The 13,193-nt window shown below is 38.9% G+C and overlaps 1 long non-coding RNA gene across 1 annotated transcript; it reads right to left on the bottom strand.

The window, feature by feature from the left end:
- Positions 1-682: 682 nt before the first annotated feature.
- LOC142170732 (uncharacterized) lies at positions 683-11,137 on the bottom strand. Its single transcript, XR_012700165.1, has 2 exons — positions 10,483-11,137; positions 683-864 (listed from the first exon to the last, which is right to left on the bottom strand). It is a non-coding gene; the product is annotated as an uncharacterized LOC142170732 (long non-coding RNA).
- Positions 11,138-13,193: the final 2,056 nt, after the last annotated feature.

The following is a 13,193-nucleotide window of genomic DNA, read 5'->3' as shown; positions in this document are numbered from 1 at the left end:
TAAAAGTCAAAGTTTGGTCAACATTTTCTAATTTAAACCTCTAAGTAAAGAATTCAGGGTCTAACCCAACCCGTAAGCTTTCCGGAATGAAACTAACCAACTCTGCAAGTCGTAAAATCATAAACACACATGTGTGAATCAATAAAAGGGGTAATAGGGCAAAATTACACAAAATGACTGGTGGGGTCGTTACGCCTAGGCATCCTTTGAAGGTGTACCACTGAAGTGAGGAGGATGCAACTTCATAAATGTATTTACCTCTTCAGCTCATCCACTAATATCTAAGGCCTTTTCTCAAGATACTACCAGAAAATAGGTCTATGGCAACGACCCCACAATTATTGCAATAGGTAGGAAATTTGTTGCCATTGGCCTACTACATCGGTTTAGGGCCCGTTTCATCAGATCGCGTGCAAATAGGTCTTTTGCGACGGATGCATGCAATTGTTGCACAACCGTTGCAATAGGTCTATCTTTTGCAACGGTGATGCAATCAAATGGAATGGTTCAAAAGTATTGCAAATCATTTTATGCAACGGGTTTTTGGTCCTATAGAAACATATGAATTACATATTGCAACGGTTTATTAAAGCTTTTGCAACAGTTACATATGCTATATTAACGGTTTGTTGAATCTATTGCAACACTTAATTCAAGATATAGTAACACTTTCTTGAAGCAATTACTTAAAGGTAAAATTTATAATATTGTATAACAATTCATACATAAGCTCTCAATGTAATGAAAAAATTTCAAAAATAAAAGATTTCTATAATATCCAAATACAAGAATCTTTTTAACAACAATCCCCTAACTAAGTGGCTTCGCCGCTTTCATCCACTCTTTACTCATTCGATCCACCACCTATAAAAGATAAAAACAAATGATTTAGTATAAATTTCAAAAAGAATATAATCTCCTGTATTTAATAACGGTCTGAGTAACAAGAACATCAACTCAAAGCAATCAATAAAGCTTCCCCAATTCAAATTTGAAGCAGTCCAAAGATTGAACTGGAGGTTTCACATTTGGCCGTTTAAATAAGAGATCATTCCTTGCAAATCTATCCCCGTATAACCCAATAACTACTATAAAGATATAATTTGAACCAAATTTTGCCGAAATCAAGCACTAATTAATTTTTGAAATTATATTTCACTAATCATATCCTAAACTACTCATCACCAGCTCTCTTCAGTCATAACCTAATAAACAATAATCTAGTGTTATTGTAGGAAACAAAATAACCAACCAAGGAATAAGTGCAATCTATTTGCACAACCAAGACAAAGTAACTAATACTGAAAGATCAAACCAAATAGACAAATCTTTCGGATAAAGTTCAATATCACTAACTGAATTAGCTGAATGGATATTTGAATCATACAAATTCAAGTTTCTCCAAGCCATGTTCTTCCTCCCTAATGTCCAATTTCACACAAAGAATTCAAAGCTTCATGTTATTTCATTTCCGTCAAGCCAAATGTTCTATTCTCAAATAAAAAGTTTTAGCAAGCTTAAAGTTCTTCAAATCTACATTTGTTCTTTTCCCCAAACTAGATTTCATATGCAACATATCTAACATACTCGTAGAAGTGAGGGCAACTTTAAGGGAGTACACACTTCTCTTTTCCTTGAAAAGAAAAAAAAAAGATACCACACATAGTCTCAGTTCCAAATCAGTTCCGAAAATTCTCTCTCTAGAATTTTTCTCTCAAAATTCCGCCGTCACTGTGGCTGCTATAGTGCCGTGAACAGTGGATGCGAGCTACTGTTCATCGCGGAAAACTGAAGCTTTAAGCTTCAAATGGCCACAATGGCCGGCGGCCAGCCATCTTTGTCGGCTGGTCAGCCCTTCCCCAGCATCGCACAACAACATACAACAACAAACTCCAATCCAACCCCCCTAGATTTCTCAAAGATTTTGAAACCATATACGTTAAATCCTCCAGCGATGGCTACTGTTGTAAATTCAGTGCAGCCCATTCCGATGCGATGAGCTACTTTCTTGAATGGTCAACTAGTTATTAGATTCACAGTGGCGGAAGTCGAACGGATGAATGTTATTGAGGGTATTCAATATGCCGTCGTCGGAAAACTCTCATATGGATCTCCGAAGATTCATGAACTTCGCTGAATCATACCAACACAGTGTGGCATCAAAGGAGAGTGCAACATCAAATTTCTTAGAGATCGTCATGTGTTAATTAAATTAATTATATGGTAAGACTTAGTTGATTTCACATCAAAGAGTACATACTACATCAAAGCCAAAGATGGGTACGAATACCAGTTGCGAACTCTTATTTACGATGCAAATTTTAAGGCGGGTGAAGAAACTCCGATGGCGATGGCGTGGATTTCTTTTCCTGGACTGCTGCCTACTTTTTATGTAAAGGAAACTCTGTTTTCCTTAGCTACAGCTGTGGGGAGGCCCCTGTGTCTTGACGCGGTGACGATAAACAAAACTAGGCCGAGTTACACGAGAGTAAAAGTTCTAGTTGATTTATTGGCCGAGCTACCTAAGAGGATACGTCTGGACATCAATGATGAAGTTACTGGAGGGGTAAGAACAGAGTGGGTAAAGGTTCACTATGACATGTTGCCAAAATACTATAAGGAGTGTAAGCTTCAAGGCCACAATGAAATCGAATGTTGGCGATTGAACCCCGACCTAGTCGAAAGTCGAAGCAATGACAAGAGAGCTGCTTCTGATACATTTCATGATGTCACAGCTGCAGTGGAAGACCAGGGGAAAACAAAAAAATATACTGCCACTTTAATGATTCTCACGAGCGGAAAAGTTGTTGGGAATGTGACTAAAACTGGGCAAGAAATCGTGCCAGTGAGAAGACTACTCAATAGGTGCAAACAGCTAATAAATTTGCAATCATGGAGATGGATAACAGCGAAGATAATGAGAAGAATCATATTGTTGTGGTAGAGGAAATTTCTCAGCAAAATGGAATTCATAATCCTAAGGAAAATGGGATTAGAAATCCTGCAGCACCGACCAATGTGGCTGGTAATGGCAAGGAACTATGGAAAGAAGTTAGTGATAACCATGGCAAGAATATTGTTAATCAGAAGGAAACTCATAGAACTAATGGAAAAGAAATTATCTCAGTTAATCAAGGTGAAGAGTAACAGGTGCAAGTGGGAAATAAATTCGCAATATTGGAAGTTGAGGAAGTTGGGAATGACGATGCCAATTGTGATGCAGAAGCAGATTCAAAAACCTTTTCCTAAAACTGTTGGAAATCTAAATCCAGCAGCTCCAGTGTTTAATCCTAACTAAGATGGGATTTGATCAACTAATAGTCGTAAGGATACTACTCCAAGTGAGAATGAAAAGGTGACAGCTGCAGCAAAGGAATCAACTGCTCATTAGGTCCAAAGAGCTTTCAAATACAATGCAGTGGGAATTAACACATCATGACAGGACATACCAGCACAAGACACCTTGGTGGATAAGGAATTGGCCAAAACTCCCGACAATCGAACTGGGGGAACTAAGTTTCCTAAAGGGAATGACAGAGTTCAATGGAGTGGAGGAGGGTTATGGTCTAACCAAATAGAGGAGGTTTCAGATGAAGGTGAAGCTCCAGATGGAGCACCAGTTGATGATAAACCAGTTGACGATGATCAAGAGGGAGAAGAGCAAAGTGTAAATGGTGATCCCATTGTTACAGCTAACAACAATACCGATGTTAATGAGGAGTCAAATATTCAGGAAGCAGGCAAGGACAAGCAGATTGCAACAAAGGGTAATGGAATTGATATGGAGAAGTTTGCAGGAAGAGGATCTGATGGTGTAGATCCAGGTGGAACAGGGGAGATTGCAATATCTAAGAAAAGTGTAGTTTCTAACTTAAAGGTACTTACAAATACTGGGAATGAGCAACTGCCTACTGCACAAGCTGCAAATGCACCTAGTACTGCTCCATTGGAAACCACACAACTGAAGCTGTAGAAGAAAGGAGAGGATCAATCTATGGTACCTAAACCTCACAATATAAATGTTATAACTCCACTAGGGGGTAAGGATGCCAATGATGTAGATGAGGAAATTAACAGAATAGGCAAGGATATGGATCAAGAGTCTACTGCCCAGAATTTTCAAAATGTAGCAAGGCAAGGTGACCTATCACCTAGGCATATGGAAAAGGCTAAATCAGCAGCAAAAGGAAGGAAAAAGCAGCAGAAAGATAACAACATTGTGCACACAAGTGGTGTACAAACAAGGAGGACTCTGACCAAATCAAACAATCAGTAATGGATGCTCTTATTTGGAACATAAGGTCAGTTAATACACAACAAGCCTTTGAGAGGCTGATCAAAATGCATAGGAAGAATCATTATGAATTTATAGGATTAATGGAGCCAATGCAACAGGCTAAAAAACTGGAAAGGTATAGAAGAAAAATTGGATTTGCACAGGCAATTGCAAATGTGTCAAACAAGATTTGGGCTTTTATAGATGAGATATTTGATGTTACTATGATGTATAACATGGTGCAGGAACTGACACTAAGGCTCGTTCATTCTGAAACACATGTAGAATTGGTTCTTCCTTTGGTATATGGTAAATGTGATGCCATCGAAAGAATAGAGATATGGGACTCAATGTATGCAATGGCAAGGGACATGGCAGTGCCATGGCTTGTAGGTGGATTCTTTAATATTATTTGGGATGAAGAAGAAAAGTATGGTGGTTTGCCAGTGTCATTGAATGAAACTAATGACTTTCGACACTGCATCAACACTTGCAACTTATTTGATCTTGGCTTCAAAGGTAGTATTTTCACTTGGTGGAATGGGAGGGCAGGAGAAGACTGTATTTTCAAGAGGTTAGATAGATGTCTAGCAAATGTTGAATTTCAGTATACCTTCCCAGGAATTGAAGTTACACATTTGTCAAAGATAGGCTCAGACCACAGCCCTAAACTAAAGTGTGATATAGAGGTTCCTCCAGTGAAGAAACCTTTTAGATTTCTTAATTTCTGGGTTGAGCATGAGTCATTTAAGGATACTGTAGAGAGAACTAGAAGGCAGATTTTAGTGCAAGCCCATTTGTCATGTTTAATTATAAGCTGAAGAAATTAAAAAAAGGCACTGTCAGTGTGGAGTAGAGCAACCTATTGTGACATTTTTCAGAAGATTGCAAGATTGGAGGAGGTAGTATTGGTTCATGAAGCATAGTTTGAAACTAATCCTACCAAACTGAACAGAGAAAGATTGCACAAAGTACAAGCAGAGTTGATCAGATTTCTTGCCTTGGAGGAAAAATATTGGAAGCAGAAATCAGGTATGGCTTGGTTCAAAGATGGTGATAGGAACACAAAAATTTTTCATACTCAAGTCAAGGGTCGAAGGAAGAGGCTACATCTCAAAAGGATTCAAAACAGTCAAGGTATGTGGATAGAAAAAGATGAAGAGATTGTTATGGAAGCAGTTAAACTTTTATAAAGAACAGTTCAAAGAAACCACAGTGCCAACTTCATTTCACATTTTAGATCGAGTGCCAACACTGGCTGATATGGAGCAGAACTCAGAACTAATGAAGCAACCAACAAAAGATGAGGTAAAAAATGCAGTGTTTGGTTTGAATGGAGATAGTGAAGGGGGACCAGATAGATACACAGGCAAATTTTATCACTCATGTTGGGACATAATAAGGGATGATGTATTTGACATGGTGAGAGAATTTTTCAATGGCCATGAATTGCCAAAATGTGTGACTCACACTAACTTGGTCCTACTCCCAAAGAAAAAAGAGGTGACTATATTTTTTGATTTGAGGCCAATAAGTCTTAGCAACTTTACCAACAAACTGATATCGAGGGGTGATACATGAGAGGATAGCGGGACTACTTCCTAATATTATATCTGAAGAATAGGCTGGCTTTGTGAAAGGGAGGAGCATTATTGAAAATGTATTGCTCACGCAAGAGAAAATTACAGATATAAGACTTAGAACTAAAGCTGGACCAAATGTTGTTATGAGGCTTGATATGACTAAGGCATACGACAAGTTATCTTGGCTTTTTCTTACTAAGGTGCTTAGGAAGATGGGCTTTGCAGAGAGATTCATTGGCATGGTTTTTGGCATTGTCTCAAATAACTGGTATTTTGTTCTTATCAATGGCCAGGCTCATGGTTTTTTCAAATCATCGAGAGGAGTCAAACAAGGAGATCCATTGTCGCCTACATTATTTATCCTAGCTGCTAAAGCACTGTCGAGGGGGTTAAATGCTCTACATTTGAACCTATACTTTTGTGGCTTTGGCCTACCTAAATGGAGTCCTAAAATAAATCATCTAGCCTTCGCAGATGACACTATTATCTTCTCTTCATCTGATGCTACTTCACTTCGATTAATTATGGAAGTGTTAGGAGAATATGGGGCTGCATCTAGGCAGCTTGTGAATAAGAGCAAGTCAGCTGTTTATATGCATCACTTAACAGATGTAGAGGTAGCAAATAAAATAGAAAGGGTCACTGGTTTCAAAAGGGAAGAATTTCCATTCATGTACCTAGGTTGTCCCATGTTTTACGCGAGAAGAAAGATGGATCATTATCAAAGTTTGATCACTAAAGTACTGAACAAATTACAATCATGGAAGGGGAAGTTGCTTTCTATAGGTGGCAGAGCAGTCTTTATTGCTCATGTACTGCAAAGTATGCCCATACACCTGCTTTCAACAGTCAATCCTCCCAACTATGTTATAAACAAGCTGCACAAAATACTTGCACAATTCTTCTGGTGCAATTCAGTAAGAGGCAGCAGCAGGCATTGGGCATCTTGGAACACATTATGTATGCCATATGCTGAAGGTGGTATTGGCTTCAAATCTTTGCATGATGTATCTATGGCACTGTTCTGTAAATTATGGTGGAACTATAGAACCAAGCCAAGTTTGTGGAGCTCTTTTATGAGCCATAAATATTGTAAAAAAATGAACTCAATGATTGTTCCATGGAGGGGATTGGTCTCATGTATGGAGGAAGATGTTAGAGTGTAGGGATTTAACCGAGCACCAAATAAAATGGCATCCAAAGATGGGGTCGTCACTCTTTTGGTATGATAACTGGACAGATCTAGGGGCTTTGTACTTCATTGTTCCACAAGATTTTGGGATTGATGAGTCCATTCATAATGTATGGGATGTGGTTGAAGAAGGTGGTTGTAATGTGGATAGATTGCTGGAGGTTTTACCTGAGGAGTATGCTATGCATATTGTAGAAAACATCAAGCCACCTCATGTAAATGAGGTACTTGATGTGCCTTATTGGATGTTGGAACCTCGAGGCTATTTTAGTGTTAGATCTGCATGGGAGTATGTGAGAAAGAAGAGATGAACCAAGGGTAGCTTACAAGATTATTTGGGTAAAGGGGCTACCATTCAAAATTGCATTCTTCATGTGGAAAGTTTGGAAGGCAAACTGCCTCTAGATGACTTCATGAAGAGGTTGGGTTACCTTATGCCCTCAAAATGCTGGTGTTGCACACAACCTAAGGAAGAGAATCTACAACATTTATTTTTCAACGTAGAGACTGCTAGAGATGTATGGAGATATTTCCTCTCGAGGGCAGGTATTGATGTACAAGGAATGACAATGGATCATGCTATCACCAAATGTTGGACTGCCAAAGTGTGTGATAGACTCAAACCAATTATGCAGGCTTTGCCTTCCTGTGTAGTATGGGAATTATGGAAGAGATGGAATAGCATAAAATATGGTGATGCTGTCTCAACTAGTCGTGTGATATATCAAGTTTCATCGACTCTTCAAGGACTTGTGAAAGTAAGGAAACCAGGAGTGCATAATGTCTCTCACAAATGGCATGAACTATTAGCAATGATGGAGAACTATACATCTAGATTAAAGGTTAGCAAAGTAGTTTGGGAATTACCAGGAGAAGGCTGGATTAAAGTGAACACAGATGGTGCCTCGAGGGGGAAACTTGGCAGGAGTGCAATTGGATATTGTGTAAGGGATGAATATGGAGACATTGTGTTTGCAGCAGGGAAGGAAATAAATGAAATAACAAACACTGAAGCAGAGGCAGAGGCTATTGTAGAAGCACTGAAATTCTGCAGAATGCAGCAGTACTCCCAAGTGTGTGTCCAAACTGACTCGATGCTTATGAAGAAAATTATGGAGGGATCGTGGAAGCCACCTTGGAGTATAGCAGACCAGATTGAGGAAATTATGTAGATATTGAATGGAGGAAATTATGTGGTGTCACACATTTTTAGAGAAGAGAACAAATTGGCTGATCATCTTGCCAATTATGCACTAGATCATGGGAATATTGAATGTCAAGAATTTTTGCAATTAGATACCCAAGGGAGGAGAATAGTGAATGAAGACGAGTTACAATGTCCATACTTGAGGGTAAAGGTTGCCAAGAACTAAGGAGCAAGGAGATAAAGAAGTGCATGGGACATGAGCGTGCATTGGACCAATATGTTCGAATTCCTAGGGAGGAGAACATGTTGAGATCAATTTTCACTAACTTTGTTTTCTTTTTTTGCAGGAAAAATTACTGTTCTCATGCCTTATCATATTATACGATTTCATTGGGTGGTATTAGTACCTAGTGCTCATTCCCTTGAAGGAATTATTATGGTAAGCACAAACATGAAGTTCAAAGTACCACACATGTGGTTCATAGACATCAGAAGACTCAATAACTTCATGCACTAAAGGTCATTAAGTCACAAAGATGGTACAACTATTAGAGAGAATCAAGGCAGAGTTCATCATGACACACACAACAGGAATACACCAAGGTTGGAACGCAGGAGTATGCTGCCAAGAAATATGCAGCATTTGTTGCTGAAAATGGAACCAAAGGGAATACTATGGAACAGTTCAATACAGTACATGGCATCAGCAGTTCAAACAGGGAGCTAGACAAAATTACGCAGGAATTGTCACATATGTTTCACTGCAGAGAAGTTGGAATATGTTGGAGATCAAACAAACAATCACCGTGATCAAACTTTTAGGGGGAGAACATGGTGATAAAAGTTTTCGCTAACGTTGTGTTCTTTCTTGCAGGAATCGTTACTTTGGCCATGCACTATTCTTTGAACAAACCCTAGTTGGTGGTATTAGTACTAAGTACTCATTCCACTGGGGGGGGGGGGGAGCAAAGGTAGGCATAAGCATGACATTGAATATTCAAAGGAATGTGCAAGGTGATCTTGGTAATTTGACGATTTTGAGGCACGGCAATCTCCATGCTCTTCACAAGCCAATGAATGGAATCACCATCGCAAACAGTGATCCTAAACAAGTTGATAAGGGCAGGAACAAAAGAAAATATTCAACACTATCCAGTCTGTTGTGGCCGAGACAGTGTAGATTGAGTTATTATGCAGGTCATATGATTTGGATTTCCAAGGACCCCTATAGAAAAACACCATCTCTGATATGAAAGGAAGATGGGACAAGAGAGGACACACACATGAGGGCATCAACTGTAATGAAAATCTGGGCAAAAGGTAGCATAGGAACAACACTACTAAGATAGTGCATGCTCACACATGCTCCTAAGTGCTGGACGTTACTGGTAAGTATACAGCACTTAGTTCATCTCGTGATCAGTGGGAAGGAAAACAGCAACTATGGAAAATAACACAAACCAACTGGAAAAACTGCCGAGGTTGTGTGTCTACGCTACAACGTTATGCACATTTTTTGGATGTAACTCTGGATCTTATGAATGCATATGGGACCCAAATTAAAATGGAGTTCATTCACGTAATAGCTAAACACAAGGTACACAGAGGTAGGGCAATAATTATCACTATAGGGCCTCATGAATATGGGGGTAACAACGTCTTGCTCAAACATCACTGGACAGAAGAGCCACTGTCTCGTGCAGGTGGCAGTGGCATTTCCAGCAATGCATACGAGGAAATGATGATGCCACAACCAAACAACAAGTACGTACCAATTGAAATGCTGAAGAATGGGCCATGTACAATTGAAATGCTGCAAATTGACAATGGCTATGTACAAAGTAGTGAAACGCTACTAATGGACTTCATGATTGATGGCCTACCTTGGCTAGTTATTAAACTACATTTTCTTCTTGTACTTAGCATACAACATGTACTATCGTCATCGAGCATTAAGATCGATTCCGATAATATGGGCTATGTAATTGTCAATTTTTATTTCTTCCATTTTGTAACGCATCACGGATTTTGTTTTTTTTGCTTTTGTTGATATATATAAAAATTAGCCCTAGGCACTATGCCTAGCGGATTTCCAAAAAAAAAAAAAAAACAAAGATGCAATATGAAACCCTAATTTCAAGACACGGAGACAAACTTGAAGGTCGAAAATTGATTTGTTTTATAAAACAAGAAGACAAAAATTCGAAATCCTAACTCACGAGACATACATAAACGATCTTTTCAACATCGAATAATTCTTTATAGAATAAGAAATTAGAAATACCTGAAAAGGGTAGAAGAACTGGGTTCTCTTCCCTTGGGTTTGACTAGCTGAGGAATAAGGTTGAAGAAGAAGTTAAGGGTAGAGCTCCAAATATTAGAGTTTAGGGATCCGTTCGTCATTATTCAAGAAAGCTTTAACCATCTTACTGGAGCGCTTCCTGACTCTATTCTGCCAGAAATTATTCAGATTTATAAGAGACTTGTGTGCTCGAAGCAAGGAATGTTATTGAGAAATTTAAGGGTTAATATTCATAGCTTAGATATGTTTGAAGCAACAGAGCTATAGCTTCGATGTGTTCGAAGTATATGCCACTTTGTTTAGTGTTTTAGCAAAACAAAAAATAATAATAAACAATTACTATAATTATAGCCACTTAAAAGGAGATCATGCTTTTGGGAAATAAGAGGGAATTGAAAACCATCTCAGTAGAATTTGTTTCTCGGAAAACCATTACTACAGATGTACTTATTGCAACGACTAATAGAAATCATTGTAATAAGAACCTCTATAGCAACAATTCTCCAACTAACGTAATAGTTTAGCTGCATAAGTGTCTTATTAGGATCAAGATTCGTTGCAATATACCAGCTATTGCAATGGTTATACAACCGTTGCAAGAAAAAGCTTAGCTATAGGTCCAGTTTCTAGTAGTGAATTAGATGTGTGGCGGTAGTATGCTGAGCTCCCCCAACTAACAACACAGCATGGTCTGATAACCATAGAACACCTGCTTTGGGGTACAGTGTGCTGGAGTATACGCTCCGCCCCCTGCTTGAGAAGTAGCTGGTATAGTAGGAAATGCTCTGACCCTTCCTAACTCTCGAACACACCAACCATATAGACCAAAGCATCATGAACCACTGGTGAAACTAATAGGCCCTGGGGAACCTGAGCTGGTACCTCCGGCTCATTATAGTCCTGAACCTTCTCCTTAACAAGAGCTACTATAAGCTCCAAAATAGCTGCACGAGCAGGGGCTCTACCTGCGGGGTGTGCTCCGACCCTACATCTGCCTCGACCCAGGCCTCTCACGGCCCTAGCCTGGGATACCGGCGCCTGCTCAACTGCACCCGATGATCATGTCCTCACCATCTGTGAGAGAATAAAAGAGTAAAGATTCAGACTTAGGGATAAACAAATTCGCATAACAAATAATGAAAGAAAGAGAAGTTTTCCTAATATCCCTCTAGCCTCTCGAAGCAAGCACATATGTTACCGTACCGATCAGCAAGACTCTATTGTACTTACTCATGACTCGGGAGACAAAAGCAACCTAGTGCTTTGATACCAACTTGTCACGACCCCAAATCGCACCGAAGTCGTGAAGGCACCTAACACTACTTGCTAGGCAAGCCAATATTAAATTTACAGAAATAAACTTCAATAACAGTAGAAAATAGTCTCAAGATGTGGAATAAGATAAATATCTTTAATAATATAGATATACAACTGAAATTTAATCCCATAACCTGGTATAAATGAGTACATGACCTCTATAGAATAAATAAGTACAACAGCCTGAATAACAATGCAACGTTGTCAAAGGTGAATAAATAGTAATAGCAAAAGTATGGAAAGGGATTCCAAGGCCTGCAGACGGAAACAACAATTGTACCTTGAAATCACCAACGTGTACCTGTACAACTCCCGAGCAATCCGCTCTATCAATAGCACCTTGATCTGAACATAAAATGAAGAGTGTAGTATGAGTACAATCGGCCTCATGTAATCTATATGTATCAAGCCTATCCTCAGATTGGAGATAGTGACGAGATTGGCAAATCCACTCCTCACTTTCAACAACCAATAATAACACTAACAGCATAATGATAATAGAAGAAGGAAAAATAACTCATGAATGTCAAATTCAACTTAATCACATTAGGGCATAAATTTTATGATTTATACTATCAAATAGCATGAGGAAGATACGTCTCTATGATTCCATGACAAGTATCAATGCCAAAATAAGTGAAATATAGTTAAATCATCAAGAGAGCACAATCTCAGCACTGTACGGTTGCTTGGCATAAAGCCCCTCACTAAGCACATACCAAGTGCTTGCATTAATAGGGCCCAAAGTGACATGGGTTATCACCTGACTCCGAAGGGGTGGATCCTAGCCCAAACGCTGATCGGATAAAAAGTCAACGATCATCATAATTAAGCCCAAATGGCCTGGCGTACGCGTGACCTCCAAATCAATATCAACAGAGCTCTATGGCCCCAGCTCAGTCCTTAAACCGCTCAAATCACAATTAGCCAACATCTCACATTATTAGAAATTAATATATTGTACAAATTATACCAACATACCACAATACAACTCAAGCGCGTGTTACACAAGGACACTTACAACATGCGAGATAACAAGTAATAAGTATACATAGATGGTGATATAACACGAAAACATAATATCATATCTAAAGAAAGTATGTCTACAAACAAGGCAAATAACTCGACGTAGCAGAATAGCCGTATCATATCTGGAACAGATAAGCACATAGCCTAGACATTATTTCTATCATGAATAATAGCTCAAATAGTCATACAAGTAGATAAAACACGATAACACGAAGGCATGATAGCAAAACAATGCACATAATAGCCTAAAGTTTACAATGATCATGAATAACCTTGGTATACGTATATACGCTCGTCCCCATGTACGTGTGTCACCCCCAACACATGGAAATTTTCGTAGTCTATAG

This window comes from Nicotiana tabacum, chromosome 2, assembly GCF_000715075.1.
Source record: "Nicotiana tabacum cultivar K326 chromosome 2, ASM71507v2, whole genome shotgun sequence".
Taxonomy (NCBI): domain Eukaryota; kingdom Viridiplantae; phylum Streptophyta; class Magnoliopsida; order Solanales; family Solanaceae; genus Nicotiana; species Nicotiana tabacum.
Note: the sequence above shows the minus strand (reverse complement) of the source record. Positions and strands in the feature narration are given on the sequence as shown.